This window comes from Pseudophryne corroboree, chromosome 7 (assembly GCF_028390025.1).
Source record: "Pseudophryne corroboree isolate aPseCor3 chromosome 7, aPseCor3.hap2, whole genome shotgun sequence".
Lineage (NCBI taxonomy): Eukaryota > Metazoa > Chordata > Amphibia > Anura > Myobatrachidae > Pseudophryne > Pseudophryne corroboree.
Window position 1 is genome coordinate 262,571,774 of NC_086450.1, and position 19,196 is coordinate 262,590,969.

Sequence of the window (19,196 nt, forward strand, 5' to 3'; positions counted from 1 at the left end):
AAAGTAAATTATGGGTAGTTGGAGCATAGTTCCCACTACCACTATTAATCACTTCCTATACAGATGTAGCCATGCTCATCGGTGCTGTTCCTGCGCCATACAGACGTCCTGTCGCACCATACAAATAATGCAGGTAAGCGAAGTAAGGCATGATAAGGCACAAGAGGCTCCACAACATGCAATACACAGTTTCACCATTGGGTGGCCATTGTTCCACTAGTGAAAACGTCAGTACAGTGCTGAATAGCAGCGGATGGATATGGCGCTACAGAATACTGCATGTAGCAATCCCTGACAAGCGGTCCAGTGCACATTAAATATTGTAGTTCTGTTTTAATAAATTAATACTGCAGGGCATAGTACGTAATCAACAGAACGGCAGGCACCCAGTGACTTACAACTGAAAGCTCCCCTGGTGCACTGTATAAAATGATCCCTACATTAATTACAAAATTTGAACACAGAAAAAGATTTGCTCAGCGTCTCAAACGCACACAAAGAAAAGCACAATTAAAAGTTCTACACAGCTGTCTGAAAGAAAAACAATCATTACAATCAGCAATAGAGTTGGGACACACAGCACTATAATAAAAAAATTAGCGTCATCACTATGTCACTGCAGGTGTCAATCACCTATTTCCAAGGCTGTCTTGTTATAGTGGTATCGCCGATGGTTACCATGCCCGTGAGCAAGGGTTCGATTCCCGCAAAGGACACACTTGTATATCTATGTAAAAATTAGCATCCAGTTTTTTTTTGTTTTTTTTTCAAATTTTCCCAAAACAAGTTCTGTCATACTTTGTATACAGACTCAGACATGCACACAGATATACAGTCAAAATTAGAAAAATAAACTGTAGGTGGTACTTTTTACACAAATATACAAGTGTGACTTTTCAAATTATGAGTCTTATCTTTGAGACTGAGTTTACTGTACTTCTTCCAGGGCTTCACCATTGCTTTAATAGGCACCCTCCCCCACTTTCAATACCACCCCGTGAGACTTGTGACTACCAGGACTCCTTGTTCTTCTTTATGCTAATGACATTGGCTGTATGTTTGGGGTCATTGTCCTGCTGCATGTGAACATGTGAAAATATAAAAAAGACAATCTATTGTAGCATAATCACAAGAAGTATTACTCAAGTACTTTTACTCGCATATGATTTACTGATAACTATGAAGACAATTCCGTTCAACCGTTAATCTTAATATGTGTCACTTCCTATTACACGAAACCTTAGACAAAAGTATAATTCTTGTTTAAAAAGATTTTTTAATTTAAAAAGTTCATAATAAAATATCAATGCAAGGATATATTGAATGATCCACAGATGTTACATCCACATGAGCACTTATGAGGGTGGCTTCCTACCAGAACGCGTTTCAATCAGTAATGCTAATCTTTATCAAGGCATATATCAAAGATCTGCATTACTGATTGAAACGCGTTGGCTGACGAGAGGGACAGAACGGCGACCTGACCAGACGAGGAGAGGACGGGTGACCTATTCTTGGAGCTGAGACCTTCCCCGGGGATTTGTTTGGAACATCTATAGGTTTCTTTTATGCGCACCTTATACTCCATAAATCTGGTAGGAAGCCACCCTCATAAGTGTTCATGTGGATGTAACATCTGTGGATCATACAATATATCTTTGCATGGATATATTATTATGAACTTTTTAAATTAAAAAATCTTTTTAAATAAGAATTATACTCTTGTCTGAGGTTTCGTGTAATAGGAAATGACACATATATCAAGATTAACGGTTGAATGGAATTGTCTTCATAGTTATCAATAAATCATATGCGAGTAAAAGTATATGAGTAATACTTCTTGTGATTATGCTACACTAGATTGTCTTTTTTTTTATATTTTCACATGTTTAACTGCCTGGATATGTCTCAAAAAAACTAAGAAGAAACAAGCAGATTGATAGAGTCCCAACTATTTATAAGATAAGTGTAAATTCAGTAGTATATGTTGTGTTATTGGTTCGTTAGGAGGCGCAGAGAAGGGGCCACCCCATCTCTTTCCATATTCGGATATCTTTTGTGTTAGGATATCACCCGAGGAGATAGCCTATTCCTTGCCTCGTGTGTAGCGCAAATTGGTGTGGGTGCAATTTTTCTTTGATTTGAAATCTTTGCCTGGGCGAGACCTTACTGATGCAGTAAAACTACCTTGTGTCTTGTATATGTGCTCAGTCTTGCCAGGGTGTATGACCTGTGACATTAAAGTGTCTTCCACAACCTCTCCTTTGTAGCAGAGTTTGGCTGTTTCTCATTAATTTTTAAGCCTCCTACAGTACATGCCTCTTTCAGTTAATGACTGTGTTTCAACCTACATATGAAAATGATGATCATTATCACCTATTTGGTATGAGTGGTTAATCATACACCTGACTATGGTGGTCATTTCGAGTTGATCGCTCGCTAGCAGGTTTTAGCAACCGTGCAAACGCATTGTCGCCGCCCATCAGGGAGTGTATTTTTGCTTTGCAGAAGTGCGAACGCCTGTGCAGCAGAGCGCCTACAAAAACTTTTTGTGCAAAACAAGACCAGCCCTGTACTTACTCTTCGTGTGCATTGATTCTAACGGTGGGTTTACTTTTGACGTCACACACCCGCCTAGCCATGCCTGCGTTTTCCCTGGCATTCCTGCGTTTTTCTAAGCACTCCCTGATGGAATTGTCAGTTGACACCCAGAAACGCCCCTTTCCTGTCAATCTTCCTGCGTCGTGAAGTGCGACTGAAAGCTTCGCTAGAACCTGTACAAAACCACAAAGGACTTTGTACCCGTACGTCGTGCGTGCGCATTGCGGTGCATACGCATGTGCAGAAATGCTGATTTTTAGCCTGATTGCTGCGCTGCGAACAACGGCAGCTAGCGATCAACTCGGAATGACTCCCTATAATCCTACAAAATCCCTGACTGTGCAAGTGTACCTAGAAGAATTGATGCTGTTTTGAAGGCAAAGGGTGGGCACACCAAATATTTTTTTTTCTCCTTCGGGGTCCACAGTAGATACACAGGATATACATTGGGTTGTAGGTGGCGTGAGAGAATGGGGCACCAAACTGTTTAACTTTTGAGCTTCCAGGATGCCTTGGTTCATCCTCCGTATAACCCCGCCTCCAGGCCCAAGGAATTCAGTTTTCTGTTTGGTGCAGCAGAAGCCAGACCACTGTAAAAATGGTGTGGCTGTTTTACAGCCAGAAGCTTTATAAGAAACTTTTATTATTTTATATAGCCTTTTTTGAGCTGCTTTGCTACGTGTCTTAAACACATTTTGCAAAGGTCGCTCCAACAACTTCTCACCAGTATTGCAACAACAGTTACCCTCATGTAGATGCTGGTGTTATGGCGGGCGCCAGCAGGACGTGCTAGCAGGTCTTCGCTGGAGATTCCAGGCTGCGGCTGGAGCATGGGGAGAAGGTAAGGCGTTTTGACCGCTTATCAGTCTAAGTCGCATTTAACGCAGTCTTACTGTCTCAAGTTGGAGACTACCGGGCAGTTGCTGATGTGGTAGTCTACCTCGCGAGATCTCAGGGATCATAGGTTCTGGGGATTAATGAGGCCGCAGAACCCTGGAGTAGATGTCAGCATTGGGGAGTAAGGTCCTCCGCTGGTCTCCCCTCCCCCCAGTTCATGTCCTGTCTTTTTTTTGCGTTTCCCACCATGAACTGTATTTACACGCTTCCATCTGAGACACAATGAGACTAAGTACACGTGGTACGTTATAGTCGCTGTGCAGCTGTGTTTACTGGAGCATCTGTTACTGATTGCACTTTTTCTGACGGCAATATTGAACTAAGGAAGCCAGGTTCTAGTCTCCCTGTATCCTGCTTTCCGGATTTAGGTGATACAGCACTGATTTGCTACCTACCACTGTGGTATTGCATAAGTGAATTAAGTGGCTAATGCAAATGTGCGACTATGTACATATGTTGCGGTTTTAGTCGATTAAATACATTGATCACCCTGTATCCCGCTCCCAGGAGCTAGGTAATACAGTACTGATTTCCTACCTACCTTTGGGGTACAGTGTAGTTGAAAAAGTGCTCATTTGCAAATGTATTTTCATGCATTGTTTGTGACTGTTTGCTAGTGATTCTGTCTGGCTTTAAATATTTTCCATTTTTCTGCCAGCTTCTCTCTCTCCATTTCTTTTTTCATACCCTCAATGTTGGTGCAAACAGGGTTGGTTCTGATTGTACTTCACTTTAGTACATAAGTGAAGGCTGTCACATTGCTGCATATAATTACACTGTTGTGTGAATAATATTGTTGCTATGTCCTCACGAGGCAAGGGTAATGATGCAGCACCTACATTAATATCATGTTTGTCCTGTAAAGCAGATTTAAGCCATCAGGACTTTATGCAGGATGGGTTGTGTGCAAACTGTCATAGGTTTTCAAACCTTAAACATGATGTCCAACCGGCTTTAGGCCGGGAACCAGGACAAGCACAAGAACCCCCTTGGGCATCTTTTGCACAGGTTCTATCGAATATTGCAGATTGTTTGGTTGTTCCTGCTATATCTCTGATTATGGGTGGTCCAGAAATACCTTCGGCATTTATGCAACAATCCCCATGGATGAATGTGCTGTCACACTCAGTCCAAGATTTTGCTTAGACTTCAGCTGTCTTTCAACAAATGTTGCAGGCTGACAGGCCTAGGGATGTCAAAATGCATATACATGAGGGGGATTCCCTCAGAATCTACACAGGTTTCAGAATTCGAGGATACGTCAGAGGATGAAGTCGAATCTTCTCTCTGAGACTACCTCAGAAGAGGAGGAGCACCGCACCTCAGTGGATATACCGGAGTTGATTTGTGCAGTTAAGTCCATATTATCAATGGAAGAAATTTAAGAGCCTATACGAAGGTCTAAGGCTCCTATCTTTAAACATCCAAAAACAGTAAAGGCTGAATTTCCAAACTCATATCAGTTGACGGATATTATACAAGAGGTATGGGAAACACCCAATAAGAAGTCTAAAGTACCAAAAAAATTGATCTTACTATCCTCTTCCGCCTGGGCACTGTATAAAAAGGGAAGTACCTCCCAAGGTAGATGCTCATGTAGTACGACTGGTGCACAAGTCTGCATTACCTCTGCCTTCAGCATCTTTGAATGATGCAACAGACAGAGAAATTGATAGCCATCTTTATTTTCCCTAACAGGGGCAAGTAAAAAAACAGCTATGGCAACAGCATGGGTGGCTAAAGCCATGACTGGCTGGGCGAAAGCTTTGGCGAATGATATCTCAGTTCATGGAACAAGAGAACAATGATCCCATACAGCTAATTTAAAGAAAGTAGCTGCCTATATGAAAGAAGCAGCCCTAGATATGGGTCTATTAGCTGCTCAATCTTCAGTTTCCTTGGTAGCAGCTCGCAGAGCAGTTTGGCTACGTTCATGGTAGGCTGATACAGAATCCAAAGAGGTATTGTAATCCCTACCCTTTGTCAAAAATATTCTGTTTGGAAGAGAATCGGACAACATTTTATTATCTGAAACAAACTCTAAATCAGCGGGGTTTCCTTCACCATCAGTATCAAGACCTAAATTCTCTTCTTAACGGTACTTTCTGCCCCAAGGTAAAGCAAAGGGAAAATGTTATATCAGTCTAAATCAAATAAAGCTGTTAAGACTAAGGCCATACAGGCTTGGAAAGCCAGACGCCCGACTTCTAAAACAGAAGGTAAACACTCTGCCTGAGGGGATCCCAGGGTGGGAGGCTGACTTATTCAATTTGCATAGGTTTGGCAGCAGTTCACCACAAATACCTGGGTGCAAGAAGTGTCTCATGGGTATGCCTTCTCCTTCAAGAAGCGCCCCCCTCAACAGTACCAGTTCGTTGTCAGTAATGACGAAGGCCAGGGCTGTAAAAAATTCAATACAGAATATGCTATAATCAGGAGTGATAGTACTAGTTCCCTTAGCACAACGAGGATTGGGTTTCTAATCTACCGTTTTCCTGGTTCAGAAGCAAAATGGGTCCCATCGGCCCATTCTCAGTCTCAAAGCTCTGAACAAATATATTTGGGTGCCTCTGTTCCATATAGAAACATTACGGACCATTATCCTGGCAATGGAGCCGGGGGATTTAATGGATTCCCTGGACAACCTGCATGTAGTAATAGCACTCTCTCATCATTTTTTTTTTAATTTTTTTATTATTACCAGTTATTTATATAGCGCACACATATTCCGCAGCGCTTTACAGAGAATATTTTGGCCATTCACATCAGTCCCTGCCCCAGTGGAGCTTACAATCTATATTCCCTACTACATGTACACACACACACACATTCACGCTAGGGTTAATTTTGTAGGGAGCCAATTAACCTAGCAGTATATTTTTGGATTGTGGGAGGAAACCGGAGTACCCGGAGGAAACCCACGCAAGTACGGGGAGAATATACAAACTCCACACAGTTAGAGCCATGGTGGGAATCGAACCCATGACCTCAGTGCTGTGAGGCAGTAATGCTAACCATTACACCATCCGTACTGCCCGTCATTGCTGTCTCAGGTTCGCTATCCTCATGCAATATTTTCAGTTTCAGGCACTACCCTTAGGACTGGCTACAGCTCCACAGGTGTTCACCAAAATTATGGTGGTGATGGCAGCCCACCATCATCGTCGGGGAATAAGGATTTTCCCATATCTGGATGATCTGCTAATCCTGGCACAATCCCAGGAAACCCTCCATTGCCATTTACAAGTGACAATAGCCTACCCACAAGCTCATGGCTTGCTCATAAATTTGGCAAAGTCCTCCCTAGTCCCATCCCAACGGTTGACGCACCTAGAGGCTGTATTGGATAGCAGTCTTCAGAATATTTTTCTACCCCTGGACAAAATATCCACAATACAGATGAGAATTTGTGGATTATAGAACAGTCGGAGAGTGTCCATACATGCAGCAATGCGGATACTGGGATCAATGGTCTCGACCTTCGGCATGGTAGAATATGCCCAGTTCCATTCAAGATCCCTCCAACATCTGATTCTCTCCAGATGGAGTGGACAGCATCAGACGATAAAGTCAGACAATGACACTTCCTTTGGAAGTATGTCAGTCATTATCCTGGTTGCTACAGTGTATACTTGGACAAAGGTTGACCCTTTTGGATTTCAGACTGGGTGCTGCTGACAACGGACGCCAGTCTGAGTGGGGAGCCATATTAGGGCATACACTCTCTCCAGGGTTGTTGGACCAAGGAAGAAAGACGTCTGCCAATCAATGTCCTGGAACTTCAGGCCATCTACATGGCTCTCACCCAGGCAAAAGAAGTGCTTCACGGAAAACTAGTGCAGATTCAGAAGGACAATGCCACTGCAGTAGCTTACCTCAATCACCTAGGAGGCACTTGCAGTTGGATGGCAAGGAAGGAGGTAAGCCTCACATTAAAGTAGGCACAACTTCATCATCCAGCTATGTCCACAGCATTCATACCCAGAGTCCTAAATTGGGAAGCAGACTTCCTCAGCCGGCACGACATTCATGCAGGCGAATGGACCCTGCACACAGAAGTCTTCCAGATTCTGGTAAACAAATGGGGATTGATGGAAGTGGACCTTATGGCTTCACATCAGAACAAAGTACCAGTATACGGGTCAAGAACAAGGGAAGCAATCTTTGTGGATGCCCTGTCAGTGAGAGAGAAATTTCATATGGCATATTTCTTCCCTCCAGTCTCCCTGTTGCTCAGGGTGATTCAAAAATTCCAACATGAAGGGTGTGCCGTGATGTTAATAGCTCCAGCGTGGTCCAGACGAAATTGGTACATGAATCTGCAAAGGCTATCCGTGGACACTCCGTTCCTACTGCCTCAATGACCAGATCTACTAATTCAGGGTCCCTGTCTCTGCGCACACCTGGATCGACTGTCTTTGACTACATGGCACTTGAAACATCCTTCTTAAAAGTGAAAGGCTTTTCATAGGCGGTAGTTCAAACGATGCTTAAAGCAAGGAAACCATCCACGGCTCACATCTATTACTGAATATGGCATGCTTATTTTCAGTGCTGCTTTGTTCGAGACTATGACCCAAAGTCCTTCAGAGTTTCAAGAATCTTAGGGTTTCTTCGAGCTGGAATGGACAGAGGCCTCCGCCTAACATCCCTGAAGGTACAAGTGTCAGCAACAACCATATGGTTCTGTTGGAGATAAGCCTCCTTCTATCAATCCCCTTCAATTGTCTGTACGTTACTCTTTGTTTACCAATCGATTGGGAATCCCATGAAACGGACACCACTCTTCAGTTATGTCCAGCAAAATGAGACTAGCTCTACTTTATTCAGCAGTGCATTATATAGAAAAAGGTACTTGCATGAATACTTGATACACGGTATCCGGACTCCAGGTCGACAACAAAAAGGTCGACACACCTTAGGTCGCCGTCAATTGGTCGACACACCTCAGGTCGACATGGACAAAAGGTCGACATGGAAAAAGGTCGACATGAGTTTTTGTTTTTGGAACTTTTTCATACTTAACGATCCACGTGGACTACGATTGGAACGGTAAGCAGTGCCAAGCGGAGCAGAGCGAAGGCACCATGCCCGAAGCATGGCGAGCGAAGTGGTGCACTAATTGGGGTTCCCGGTCACTCTACGAAGAAAACGACACCAAAAAACACACAAAAAACTCATGTCGACCTTTTTCCATGTCGACCTTTTGTTCCTGTCGACCTTTTGTCCATGTCGACCTAAGGTGTGTCGACCTTTTTGTTGTCGACCTGGAGTCCCAGACCCTGATACACGTCATATTTCAAAACAATAATGCATCTCTTCTCATAACTCCTCTCAGGCTGACATCCCCCAATGTGTTCTTCAGGAGAAGTCTAAACACACAGACTGTCTAATAACATGTTTTCAAGATTTATAGCTACGACCTTGTTTCGCACAGAATGTACTAACTATGAAATGTCAGCATTATTATGATTAACTCAGCAAAGCATACTTCTACTTCACTACATCATGGCTGCTACTTAACAAAATGGCTGATACTGCTTAAGCTAAATACATCTATCTTCCTCAGTCCCTCCTTTCATAATAAAAAGACATTACAGCTGATAACAATATGACATTACAGTTGAGCTACAAGGCATCACATAAACTCTACCTACAAAGACTAAGCAAACAGTCTAGCTATAATAGTGCTACATGTTATGTTCCCGCAGGACGGTGCTTGTCACTCTATCCCACGGAAGGTAAAGAACCGTTCACATCATATCCGTTAAGGTAGACTGCTCACGGCTCCTTCTTGCCAAGCTCTTCTGTAGTTTCTTAAACTCGGAGGATTCACATCTTTGAGTTTACAGATTTCTTTCAAGCTGAAAGGAAACAAAATAGCATCTTAAAACACAGATATATGCAAATTGCTAAGCCAATAATTTTTTTTTATTTTTTTTTTGTGTAAACTATTTTTATTGGTTACATCAGCAAACAAAACATTACAGCAATACTTTTCAAAAAAGAGAAAAGAAGGGAGGGGGAACAAAAACCACATAATATATATATGTCAGTACACTACATATAGATCACCCCTAGTAGAGAAATAATTTGTCTGCTTTACTGACAACATTAAAACTTATAAAGGAGGAACATTTTAACAAAACAGCTTAGGAAAATGGAAAAGAAGTAGAAGAGAAGGAGAGGGGAGAAGCGAGGGAAAATTAGGGTGGGAAGAGTCAAGTGTGAGAGTCCGCGCAATAGGTGCAGACCATTTGGAGGGCGGAGGGGTGTTTTCTACCAATTATGGGTCCAAGCCATGTTATAGAGACATCGATGTCGAAATATGTGCATGGATATGAGTATGAATGTGAGTATACATATGATTGTTTATGATTGTAAGGAGGGTTATGTCGTCATGTAGGACCGATACAACGGTGTGTCCTTAAAATCGTACCAGGGAAGCCAGATGGCTATAAAATTCACTGTTTTCCCAGATGAGAAGGAGACTAGGTCTTCCATATCTAAGAAATAATCAACCTTTGTGAACCATAATTTAATCGAGGGTGGAGAGGTGGATCTCCAAAGAATTGGAACCACCGCTTTAGCTGCGTTGCTAAGGTGTCTCAACAGGGAATGTTTGTAGGAGTGTGTTCCTACGGGGGTGTGATTGAGGAGCCAAAAACCTGGGTCTTTCGGAATCTCATCTCCCACTATCTGTTCGGTGCATTTAAATACCTCCGTCCAAAATGGAGTTATAAAAGGGCAATCCCACCAAATATGTATAAAACTCCCTAGGGCGATTTTGCATCTCCAGCACAGGTTCGAGAGAGAGGGAAACATTTTATTGAGAACACTAGGAGTCCTATACCATCTATATATAAGTTTATAGAGGGTCTCTAATGTCGATAGACTTAGAGAACTCGCCTGGGCGTTCTTAAATACGGTATCCCAGTTAATCTGCGTGGGTAGCCCCGATAATTCCTTCTCCCAGGAAGCCAGAAAGGTAGGAGGTTGCGGGAAAATTTTTTCCATGATGATCGTATAGATTTGTGAGATAGTATGTGTGGGAGAGGTGCATAATCCTTCAAATCGGGTGAGATCCCTAGTTATGTCAGAGAGGTTCTTAGAAGATGATATGAAATGATGAGCCTGCAGGAACCTCCAGAACTCAGTACTATGTAGGTTCCAAGAAGATTGAACATCTGAAAAAGAGCGCACCCTACCTGAACTCACCAACTGACCGACTCTAAAAATCCCGGCTTCTGCCCATGAAGCGAAAGCAGTCCCTTGAAAGCCCGGGGCAAACTCTGAGTTATAGAGAAGGGAGGTTAGGGGGGGCCATTTTGAGGATATATGGCTCTGGGATCTCGGCGTGGCCCACAGTTTGAGCGTGGGGGAGACTGTGGGGTGCGAGACCTTCGGGAGGGTAGGAAGCCAAGGTACAATTTCAATGTAATGTGGGAGACATCCCTCTTCCAGTAGGACCCATTGTTTGCGGTCTTTGGCCCGTGTCCATTCCAGAATCCTATTCAGGTGTACCGCGTGGTAGTAGTTAGGAATATGTGGAAGCTGTTGCCCCCCTTGATGTTTTCTCCTAAACAAAATGTCGTGTTTAAATCTGGGTGTCTTACAACCCCATACAAACGCGCGAATAAGATTCTGGACGTCTCGGAGCCAAAGCAAGGGGATGTGTATCGGAAGGGTCTGGAGAAAGAATAGTATCCTGGGGAGGGCATTCATTTTGACAACGTTAATTCTACCGAACCAGGACAATCTTAGTTTCTTCCATTTCTGGAAATCTATGCGAAGCCTAGCCAATAAGGGGTTAAAATTTAGGGAGAACAATTTGGATAGGTCGTTGGACAGCAACACCCCCAAATATTTTAATTTATGCTCATGCCAGGTGAAAGGGAAGGCATGTTTCAGGTTTTCTACTATAGCAGGAGGGGTAGTTAAATTCATAGCAACAGATTTGGAATAATTTATTTTGAAGTTAGAGAGGGCTCCAAACTTCTCAAATTCTGCCATCAAGTTTGGCAAAGAGGTGACCGGATTTGTGATTATAACAAGTAGATCGTCAGCATATAAAGCCAGTTTGTATTCGGACCCCTTTACCAACAATCCCGAAATACTCGGATTAGCCCTAATGCTTCGGGCTAATGTTTCCATGCAAAGGACAAAGAGCAATGGGGATAATGGGCAGCCCTGTCGCGTACCATTGGAAATTGGAAAGGAATCAGAAAGGGAGCCATTAATCCTAATTTTGGCAGACGGGGAGGCATAGAGGGATAGGATTCTGTGAAGACAGGCGTTACCAAGTCCCAGATGTTTCAGTATACCAGTCATAAAGTCCCAGTCCACTCTGTCAAATGCTTTTTCTGCATCGGTCGACAGTAGGATTGATGGGGATGAAAGCTGGCCGGCATAGTGAATCATGTTGAGCACTTTAGAGGTATTATCCCTAGCTTCTCTGCCTAAAACAAATCCAGCTTGATCTCCATGTATCAGACCAGGTAATAATAGTTTAAGGCGGTTTGCAATCAGTTTGGCGAAAAGTTTTATGTCTATATTTAATAGTGAGATTGGCCGGTAACTGGAGCAGAGACTGGGGTCTTTACCTTATTTGGGTAGAACTGCAATATGGGCTTCGAGAGAATGAGGGGAGAAATGTGAATGTTCTGATATGGTATTAAAGGCTCTCGTGAGTATAGGGATTAATTTCTCTTTAAAAGCTTTATAATAGGCAATAGTATATCCATCAGGACCGGGACTCTTGCCATTGGGAGAGGATTCAATGGCTTTCTGAACCTCCTCAGTAGAGAACGGGGCATCTAGATCTTCTACTTCATCTGCGGTTAGCGTGGGGAAGTCTAAGGTCCGTAGATAATCAGCTATGGCTGTTTTGATGGGACAACCTGTCAATTCTCCCGTTCGGGCCAGAGAGGTTATATAGAGTGGAATAATATGTCCTAAAGGCCCTAGCTATGTGGGGTGTCTGGTGTTGGGATTGGCCGTGACTATTTTTGATTGTATGTATAAAAGTAAGAGCACGTTGTTCTCTAAGTGCTTTGGCTAGTAATTTCCCAGGCTTATTGCCCCATTGATAGTATCTGCTACGGCACTTCCGATAAGAAAACTTGACTCTATCCGAAAGTAACTTATTCAGATCTGCCCTAGCAGTTTCGAGGTCGGCATAATGTTGTGGGGTTTGGGATTTTTTGTGTAGAAGCTCGAGAGATTGTATCTTAGACAGTAAATCACCCCGAAGTTTCTCTCTCTGCTTCTTACGGAAAGATCCTATTTGAACACAAACCCCCCTAATGACGCATTTGTGAGCTTCCCAGACTGAGACTTTGGAAATGTCGTCTAAGTCGTTGGTGCAAATGTAAGAATCTAAAGCTTTGTCGATTTGGGACCTACAGTCTGCGTCTTGCAGGAAGGTGTCGTTGAAACGCCAGGACCACTGGCGATGTGTATTGGGGGGCAAGCGCAGAGTGAGGTTAACTGGGGCATGATCTGACCACACAATCTGTCCTATAGAGGCATCAGAGAGAAGGTGTAAATGCCGGTGGCTCAGAAATAAATAATCAATTCTGGAATATGTCTGATGTGGATGCGAGAAAAAGGAATAATCTACCTCAGTAGGATGTGTCAGTCTCCATGTATCAATCAGCTGGTGGTCGAGCAGGGCGCGCCTCATTCCCTATGCTCCTTCTCTGGCCTGCAGGAAATCTTTTTAGAATTGTCCTGACGGGGGTCTAGGGCCCAATTTAGATCACCTCCCATCACGACCACCCCTTCTAAAAGAGGTTCCGCATCTAGAACTGAGGATATAAAGGAAGGTTGTTTAGTGTTAGGAGCGTATATGTTCAAGAAAGAGAAACGTTGGCCATGTATGTCGCATTTCACCAGCAACCCCCTACCCTCCGCTATTCTGTGGGAGGTAACATTGAGGACAGGCAGATGGCGAGCTAATAATATAGCCACGCCTAGAGTCTTACCAGCAGAGTTATTAGACAGGAAAACATGTGGATAATAGTGACATTTTAGGGACGGCACGTGTCCTATCTTGAAGTGTGTTTCCTGAATGAAAGCAACGTCAATTTTCTCGTCTCTAAGCCATTTGAGAAGTTTAGACCTTTTTTCAGGGACATTCAGCCCTTTAACGTTAAGGGTAGTTACGTGTAGATCATTCACCCCCATTATCAGATAAGTCTAATCGCTTCATATTAGTCTCCCCTACGGCAGACTCAAGGAGAGGTAAGAGCTGAGCAGTAAGAGGAGGAGATAGGGAAAAAGGGGAAGTGAGGAAAAGAATAGAAAAAGATGCAGCGTGAGAGACCACACCGAAAGGTATTTTGATAGTAAACAGAAATGGTACTACTACAAAAAAGACTGCTGCAATAAGGACAGGAGCGGAATCCTGCCGACTCCCAGTCCAAAAAAACAGGGGATGCAGCATAGTGGGGTCCTGCGGGGGGCTCAGGACAGCGACCTCCCTCGGGATAGTATCTAGATAAATGTGTGGTATTACCGAGGTGTGCCCAAGGCACAAGTGAAACAAGAGAAAAAAAATATATAGAACAATATAAAAGTATACATGCTTATATAAGAGCGTACAGATAATCCTTTAAACTATCAAACCAGGCTTCAGGAAGCTATGGCATCTGTACACTATTACTCAATTATATAAACCGATCTCACGTGTGAGCAACACATGGCACTTATTTAAGACAGAAAAAACTCAGTGTATAACATAGGTAGCGAGTAAATTCACGTCCACTCGGGACGAGGCTTCTCACTCAGGGAGGCTTTGAAGGACGTGGACCCGGAGTGGCTCCCCGCATTCGTGGGGAACGAACTTGCTGCCACGCGTCGTCTGGAGGGAGCACAACAGGCAAGTCCGGCAGGTGGTGAAAAGCGTCCCAGTCTGGTACCGGAACCGGAGGGATTCCCAAGATCGTGAAGAAGGCCTGTAAATCCGAAGGTCTAGAGAGACTTGCGATTTTGCCACCTTGAGAAACCTGGAGCGAGAAAGGGAAGCCCCATCTGTATTTCAGCTCGAGTTTCCTGAGAGAGTCTGTAAGAGGTTTCAAGGCTCGACGTTGTTGCAAGGTCGACCAGGCAAGGTCAGGAAATATCTGAATCCTGTCGCCTTGGAAGTCGATGTTGTCTAGCTGACGGGCCGACCTCATTATTTCTTCTTTCTGGGCATAATAATGGAGCCTGCAAATCACATCTCGTGGCCTGTCGGAGGGTAAGCCCCGAGGACGGAGGGCTCTGTGGGCTCTATCGAATATAATGTCCGTGTTCGGGTCCATGTCAATAAGTTCTCCGAATATCTTAGATAAGGCAGCTATCAGGTCCACCTGCTGGACACTCTCCGGTAGACCTCTGACTCTAATATTATTTCGCCGGTCGCGATTATCCATATCCTCAATTCGTGATTTTAGAAAGGAGATATCGTCCCGTTGGTGAGATAGCACTTCCCGAAATTTAGTCAGAGAGTCCACAGTAGACGATTCATGGTGTTCTAGGATATGAACTCGAGTCGCGATTTGGGACATATCGTGTCGGAGCGCTGTCACTTCTTGAGTGATGGTGGAAAGTAAGCGAGTCTCCAAGGCCGAGAAATCTTGTTTCGTGGGAAGTGTCCTTACGTGAGACAATATCTCACTTATCTCCGCAGACAGAGAGTGGGTCTGTGAGGACAGCGGAGTCCCAGGGGATGCCATGTCGTCCACCGGGTCGCGTAGAGTTGTGGAGGTCAGGACAGTAGATGAAGCAGCGGGGGTTGAGGTTGGAGAGGTTAAGAACTGACGTAGGTCTGACGAGTGTCGGTTCGTGGGAGATGGGATCGCGTCCGGCTTGGTCTTGGCCTTTTTTTCCTTTATCCCTCTCACCATGAGATCGGTCTTTAAATTTAGCGGTTTAGAATTACACTTTCACATATCCTCGGCACTGTAAATCATGAGGGTCGTCGCCGTGCAGAAGCCCCCACGTGGTCTTAGGGTGACATCAGGCAGGCGTGTATATGGCTAGGGACCCATACGTCACTTCACAATGGCAGTACATCCAATACGCCCTGATGGGGGTCCAATTGCGGTATCCCGGGCCAGTGGGCAGGAAACCAGCTGACGCAGATGCCCGGATGGATGGATGGACGGATGATTGGGGGGGGATACTTAGATAGGCCTCTGTGCATTATAAACCTGAGTGACCTAGTCTTATGTGTATCTTACCCCCACACTGTAGAATTTTGGCCCAGGGATCTTAGTCCCATCCAGTAGCTCAGCAGGAGTGAGCTTCCCAGCACTTCACTTTAAATCCAAGATGGCCGCCGGGCGCCCTTCAGCTCCGTCCAGCGTGTCTTTCCTCCGGGTCCCCGTCGGGCAGGTATGCATGGGTTGAAGCTGGTGGTGGGGAGATACCGCTAGCCGCGGCCGGCGGCCAGCGGCAGCCGAAAGAACGGAGCTCCGGAGGAGGTCCGCGGCCCGGGCAGCGGGTCCTGGAGCCGTCCCCGGCCTGCAGCCAAACTCGAGGTCCCGGCCTCCCCAAGTCCCGCAGGCCGCAACCCGCAGGAGCAGTTAAAACTGCTCCTCGATTCCGCGGCACTGCAGGAGGCTTATCAGGAGGTTCAGGCAGGGTAGTAGAGGAGGTGGGGTAATCGAAGGAGGCGCAGGAGGGAGAGGATTAGGTGATTTGAGCGATGGCTCTCGGGAGCTCTTTCAGATCACGTCTGTCTCCTTCTGCATCCAGACCACGCCCCCCCAGCCAACAATTTTTAATAAAAACATCACTATTTCAACAATCTACTCTTTGATCCCAATAAACCAATTAGCTGGGTTTGAGCAGAACATTTCACTAAACCACTTCTTGCGCACTATTTGTTTCATTAGTAATAAATATACCACACATTCTTGGAGTTCTCTTCATAGATATTCTAAAAAGTATTACACTCTATTTAGTAGTATGTATTTGCTTTAAACCAATTAAAACCCTTATACGCTTATATGTAGTGGGGACAGATGTCCATTCCCCTCCTTTTCCAGATGTGGGCCCATGTGAGCCCAGCATTTCTTAATTAAATGGTATCTTTGAACTTCTAGAGATTTCATGATCTTTACTTTAACTTGACTAACACAAGCTCTAGTGTGATACCACACTTCTTATATACTACAGGTTGAGTATCCCATATCCAAATATTCCGAAATACGGAATATTCCGAAATACAGACTTTTTTGAGTGAGAGTGAGATAGTGAAACCTTTGTTTTCTGATGGCTCAATGTACACAAACTTTGTTTAATACACAGTTATTAAAAATATTGTATTAAATGACCTTCAGGTTGTGTGCATAAGGTGTATTTGAAACATAAATGAATTGTATGAATGTACACACACTTTGTTTAATGCACAAAGTTATATAAAATATTGGTTAAAATGACCTTCAGGCTGTGTGTATAAGGTGTATATGAAACAACTGTATTCTGTGCTTAGACTTGGGTCCCATCGCCATGATATCTCATTATGGTATGCAATTATTCCAAAATACGGAAAAATCTGATATCCAAAATACTTCTGGTCCCAAGCATTTTGGATAAGGGATACTCAACCTGTGTGTGTGTGTGTGTGTGTGTGTGTATATATATATATATATATATATATATATATATATATATTTCTCTAACGTCCTAAGTGGATGCTGGGGACTCCGTCAGGACCATGGGGAATAGCGGCTCCGCAGGAGACAGGGCACAAAAATAAAGCTTTAGGATTAGGTGGTGTGTACTGGCTCCTCCCCCTATGACCCTCCTCCAAGCCTCAGTTAGGTTTTTGTGCCCGTCCGAGCAGGGTGCAATCTAGGTGGCTCTCCTAAAGAGCTGCTTAGAAAAAGTTTTTAGGTTTTTTATTTTCAGTGAGTCCTGCTGGCAACAGGCTCACTGCATCGAGGGACTTAGGGGAGAGAATTTCAACTCACTTGCGTGCAGGATGGATTGGATTCTTAGGCTACTGGACACCATTAGCTCCAGAGGGAGTCGGAACACAGGTCTCACCCTGGGGTTCGTCCCGGAGCCGCGCCGCCGACCCCCCTTACAGATGCTGAAGATTGAAGGTCCGGAAACAGGCGGCAGAAGGCTCTTCAGTCTTCATGAAGGTAGCGCACAGCACTGCAGCTGTGCGCCATTGTTGTCACACACTTCACACCAAGCGGTCACGGAGGGTGCAGGGCGCTGCTGGGGGCGCCCTGGGCAGCAATATTTAATACCTTTATGGCAAAAGAATACATCACATATAGCCATTGAGGCTATATGTATGTATTTAACCCATGCCAGATATCTAAAACTCCGGGAGAAAAGCCCGCCGAAATAGGGGGCGGGGCTTATTCTCCTCAGCACACAGCGCCATTTTCCTGCTCAGCTCCGCTGTGAGGAAGGCTCCCAGTACTCTCCCCTGCACTGCACTACAGAAACAGGGTAAAACAGAGAGGGGGGGCATTTTTTGGCGATATTTTGATATATTTAAGCTGCTATAAGGAACAACACTTATATAAGGTTGTTCCCATATATATTATAGCGCTTGGGTGTGTGCTGGCAAACTCTCCCTCTGTCTCCCCAAAGGGCTAGTGGGGTCCTGTCTTCGATAAGAGCATTCCCTGTGTGTCTGCTGTGTGTCGGTACGTGTGTGTCGACATGTATGAGGACGATGTTGGTGTGGAGGCAGAGCAATTGCCGATAATGGTGATGTCACCCCCCAGGGAGTCGACACCGGAATGGATGGCTTTGTTTATGGAATTACGTGATAATGTCAGCACATTACAAAAATCAGTTGACGACATGAGACGGCCGGCAAACCAGTTAGTACCTGCCCAGGCGTCTCAGACACCGTCAGGGGCTGTAAAGCGCCCTTTACCTCAGTCGGTCGACACAGACCCAGACACAGACACTGAATCTAGTGTCGACGGTGATGAAACAAACGTATTTTCAAGTAGGGCCACACGTTATATGATCACGGCAATGAAGGAGGCTTTGCATATCTCTGATACTGCAAGTACCACAAAAAGGGGTATTATGTGGGGGGTGAAAAAACTACCTGTAGTTTTTCCTGAATCAGAGGATTTAAATGATGCATGTGATGAAGCGTGGGTTAACCCAGATAGAAAAGTGCTAATTTCAAAAAAGTTATTAGCATTATACCCTTTCCCGCCAGAGGTTAGGGCGCGCTGGGAAACACCCCCTAGGGTGGATAAGGCGCTCACACGCTTATCAAAACAAGTGGCGTTACCGTCTCCTGATACGGCCGCCCTCAGGGATCCAGCTGATAGGAGACTGGAAACTACCCTAAAAAGTATATACACACATACTGGTGTTATACTGCGACCAGCCATCACCTCAGCCTGGATGTGCAGTGCTGGGGTCGTCTGGTTGGATTCCCTGACTGAAAATATTGATACCCTGGATAGGGACAGTATTTTATTGACTATAGAGCAATTAAAGGATGCTTTCCTTTATATGCGAGATGCTCAGAGAGATATTTGCACTCTGGCATCGAGAGTAAATGCGATGTCCATATCTGCCAGAAGGAGTTTATGGACGCGACAGTGGTCAGGTGATGCGGATTCCAAACGACATATGGAAGTATTGCCGTATAAAGGGGAGGAATTATTTGGCGTCGGTCTATCGGATCTGGTGGCCACGGCAACTGCCGGAAAATC

The 19,196-nt window shown here is 44.6% G+C and overlaps 1 protein-coding gene across 2 annotated transcripts in view; it reads left to right on the forward strand.

The window, feature by feature from the left end:
* Positions 1–19,196, forward strand: part of WIPI2 (WD repeat domain, phosphoinositide interacting 2) — a 797,269-nt gene that overhangs the window by 556,083 nt on the left and 221,990 nt on the right. The window lies entirely within an intron of this gene.